This window comes from Volvox carteri, assembly GCF_000143455.1.
Source record: "Volvox carteri f. nagariensis unplaced genomic scaffold VOLCAscaffold_11, whole genome shotgun sequence".
In the NCBI taxonomy this organism is placed as follows: domain Eukaryota; kingdom Viridiplantae; phylum Chlorophyta; class Chlorophyceae; order Chlamydomonadales; family Volvocaceae; genus Volvox; species Volvox carteri.
Genome location: NW_003307554.1, coordinates 1,598,730 through 1,603,258, shown reverse-complemented (window position 1 = coordinate 1,603,258; position 4,529 = coordinate 1,598,730).

Genomic DNA, 4,529 nt, shown 5'->3' with positions numbered 1-4,529 from the left:
ATACCACCACTCCTCGTACCACCCCAGTGATCGGCCCACCCCACCTCCACCCCTTCACCCCCTACCTGCACCAGCGGCGACAGCTCCAGCTCCGGGAACGTGGTCGGGTGTCGGGCGGGCAGGTGCAGAAACAGCATGCGGGTGACTGTGGGGTCCATGGAGCCCCGCCGCTGGGCCGCCATACCCACCAGTACGGCAATGGTGGTAGGGTCGTGCTCGTCACTCAGGTACCTGACGGAATGGATATATAGACAGACAGACAACAGACAGACAGACAGACAGGCAAATAACGCTTAAGAGATACGGTGGGGGATTAACTCGTTTTCCACCAGGCAGTTGCGTCAGAAGACATGCGTTCGAAAAGCGAGGGGGAAGTAGGACACATACATACAGACGTACAGATGTACAAACAGACAGACAGACTGACAAACACGTGGGCACGATATTGTTGGCAAGTACACGTACACACGACAGGCTGAGCCTCCTCCCAACATATGGACCGACTGCTGGTGTCCCATCCTCTCCATTTCCCCCCCCCCTTCTAACACACGTACACACAGACGTACATACACACACAGGCGTACCTGTACAGATCTGTCCAAGACAGCCGGTCCAGATGCCCCGTGAGACCTAGCGCCATGAGCAGCCCCGCGTGTGTGTATGAGGGCACGTCGGGTTTGGTGGCCACCTGCATCCATGTACGACTGAGCGACTCTCCACCGCCACCCGAGGATAGCCGCAACCCCTCCGCAGCGCCTGAAGAGTAGGGGAACGGGGAACGGGGAACGGGGACGAGAGCGAAAAGGAGGTAGCGAATGGATGGGTGTGGGGGGAGAGGCTTTAGACGTAGGAATTGGAAAGAGGAAAGGAAAAGCCACAATGGCAAGGGAAGGGTTTGAGGGTTCAAGGTTAAGGCACGCGCCATCCTGAACACGCCAGACGGGAGGTTACAAGGTAAGACAGGGCGCCAAGACAAGGGGCTGGCTGGTGCGTTTGTGGGAAGACCGGACCCAAACAGACCCCACTCTCACCCAGTGTGCACGTATGTATGTATGTACGTGTGTATGTACAAAATTGTGCTCTTCCCGGCCCGTTAGGAGGCCGTTTCCGTACCGTTGTGGAACTCTGGCCAGGCGGTGAAGTCCGCTGCCGCGCCGCCTCCCGGTGCCGGCTGGGCCGTGGAGAGGTCCAGATTCACCACGGTATGGCCCGCCAGGGAATCGGGCACAAGGCCCGCGAGGCACATGGAGGGTACGGCAGTGGTGGGTTCCGTGGGAAGTGGCCGACCTGGAAGCAGGTCGAGAAGGTCGAGGAGGAGGGGTGGTGGGGGAAAGACGAACCACACGCGATTGAAGATTGAGGGGTGGTGGGGGGGGATAAGAGGGGTGGGAGGTGGGGGGGAAGAAGGAGGAGCGGAGGGACGGGGAGAGGGGAGTGTGGAGCGGGCGTCGCCAGGTACGGAGGACTTGTGCCCAGCAGGGGTCAGAACAGCTTTCTAACCCTCCTTCTCTCCCCCTCTCTTCCCTTCTCTCTCCCCTTCTCTCTTCCCCTCCCCTCTTCCACCCTCTCTCCCCCTCTCTTTCCCCTTCTCTCCCTCTAAATGCCGGTCAAGGAATTCACACAACCCCAGCTCGACTCTCCCCTCCATTTCCCCGCACGTCGTAACCCTACCATATCCCGCTGTGCACACACCTTGCCCGTTAACAACAGATCCCTTCATGTCGAGGGACTTCCGCATTTGCGCTATATATAGCCCAGCCAGGGTCGTTACCGGCCCCAAACACAATTCCTCACCGTGGCCCCGCACCCGCCCACCTACCTCGGCCCCCCACCTCTTCCCCCTTCCCACGAAGCCCCCTGGGGCCCCCGACATTTGCATATGTTTTTTCCTCCGCGCCCTCCCCCCTAACCACACACCCGTCGCCAGCGCCACCGCCCCACGCCCCAGCGGCAGTGACATGGTCCTCAGAGCCGCCGCCAGGAGCTGCTGTTGCTGCTTCGTGGGGGCATCCGGATCGGACTCGTGCAGCCCAAGACCATCAAGCACCAGAGGGTGGCTGCTGTCCAGGGCGGAGATGACGTCACGAAGGCGGCTGTCACGGCCGAACCGCAACCGGCTAACACCTTTTCCATGTGTGGCGGAGGGAAGGGGAAGGGAACGGGGGAAGACGGGAGGGGAAATGGCGGGTGACGGAAATCTACCGTTAAGGATGCGTCTGTGTAGCGTGTAGCGTGTATGTATGTATCTATGTATGTACGTATGTATGTATGTATGTATCCATGTAAGGGCCGAGGTGGGGAGGGCGCCCATGGGTTCAGTGGGTGCATGGGGCCACAAAAGGAACCCAAAACTTACAATTATACATATATACACATGAAAAAGGAAAGCGAGCGATAAACCATCAGAGACACAGGGAATGTCTCCTCCGCTAACGGACAAAAAGCAGAACATATCGTCCCCATGTAGCTCGGCATTGAGGTTCCGTACCTCGCGTAAGGCCCTCCATGCCGTGCTTGCTCTCAAACTGCTTGGCAGGCCCCTCCAACTTCCGCGGCGCCTCCAGCTCCACCCCAAGGTCCAATTGGTGGCTAGGAAGCTGGAGACGCGCCGTGTAAGCCGGACGCCAGAGGTGCCAAAGATGCGACGGTGGCGGCCGCGGCGGTGGCGGCGATAAAGGTCGGTACTGAAGGAGGGCCGGCGGACCGGCGGCTCCACCGCCGCTACCGTTGGAAACGTACGACACGGAGCTGCGCGTGGCGCCCGTCGTGAGCCTTGCGTACGGCCCGTACGGCGTGAAGCCAGTGCACGGCGTGACGGCGGCGAGAGAGAACTGCGGAAGTTGGCGGAAGGAGAACAAGGACGAGGAGGGGCTGCCGCCGCCGCGGCCGCCGCCGCCACCGCCGGCGGTGCTGGCGCTGTTCGGTTCCGACCCAGCACCCTCGCCGCCGCCGACGGCCGCCGTGACCGATGTCGGCGTCACCACGCCACCCTGCTGCGCCTCAGACCCGGGGTGCGACGTACGGAGCCCCGGAAGGTGCCCTAGAAAGGCAGCGAAGCTCGCCGGCGGCGGCGCAGTAGCTGCCGTACCGTGCTGCTGCTGCTGCCGTTGCTGCGCCTCCTGCTGCTGCGAAGGACCAAGGCTGTGCTGAAGCTGATGCAAGGGCTGGTTATGGTTGTAGCCATGAGCATGTAGTTGTCCCTGTTTGTGTTTGTCGGCGGCAGTAGCACTGGCAGTGGCGGCGGCGGCGGCGGGATGTCCGCAAGTGGTGAGGCCCGACGGCGCCAGCGTGGCGGCGATATCCTCCCGGCCGATAAGGGCGTACGCCTGGACCGGCCAGCCTGGACACGATAAGGAGGCGTATGTACGGTTTTAGGGCTTTTAAGGGCTTTTAGGGTTATAACGATAGGATAGAAGAGAGGGGCAGGGGTATAGGAAAGGGGAAAGCGCCGACGGAGGGAGAGGGTTAGACAGTACTAGGGCGCTGGAACACAAACCAGTTCCAAAACCCCTGGATATGAAAACGCCACCAGCGCATACGACCGGAGGGGGAAGACAAACCACAGACGAGAGTGATGCTTTATGCTGATACCGGCGATAGACGGATACTCCTCACAGGATTAATCCTAGACAGATACTTACTGCATCAGGAAGTTGCAAGAAGTTACACCAACCAGTAGTGACTTGGGCAGTAGTGATCGTGGCGTTCGTTCACTTGTGGAACAGTATACAATAAAGATTGTCCAATATTGTTAATGTATACTGTTCCACGAGTGGAACAGTTCGGACGACCGGAGGGGGTTAATCGAACGACTTTTGGTGGGACACGCAGACAAGCAAGGAACAGGTAGGTCTGCTGCTTTCATTGCGCAGTATACAATAAAAAGAAGCAAAAAGGAGCAGGTAGGCCACGGTTAACAGCCACGATTAACAGCACCTACACACCCGGTGGTGGGGAGGCGCGGCAGCGCTGAAACGCCTCCCGAAGGGGCAGCGCCACCCCTGGAGGCAACCGCCCCAGCGACCCGGCGTCCCAGCCCTGAGCCGCCACCAGCGCCACCACTTGCTCCGAAGCCGCCCGAACCGCGGCTTCCAGCGGCGCTGCCGCTCCTGAGGAGACGGCGGCGGCAGTGCCTGGCGGTGGCAGCGGCGGCTGCGTTTCGTGTGCTTGGGGCTTGAGGGAAGTCTCCAGAAGGACTGTGGCACAGCTGTGAAGGTGGGGCCGTGGTGGGGGGGTCCGTGGACGTGGAAAAGAGCTCAGGTGTAGGAGAAAGGAAAGGCAGCACTCTGAGAAAGGGAAAGAGACACTCGTTTGCCACTGCACAGCCTAATAAGCAGTTGCGCTCTGCACCTCCCAACTAAACACCACCACTGGCCACAGCCACAGCGAGGCAGAGACCCCACTGCCGGGGAGAAACCCGTTACATACCCCGCCCCTCTACGCACATTTCTCCTCCCTCTCCGTTTGTCCCTAAAGACCGGCCCCCCTTCTTAAGGCCTTCCAAGAACCCTCCCAATGCCTGCCACCTG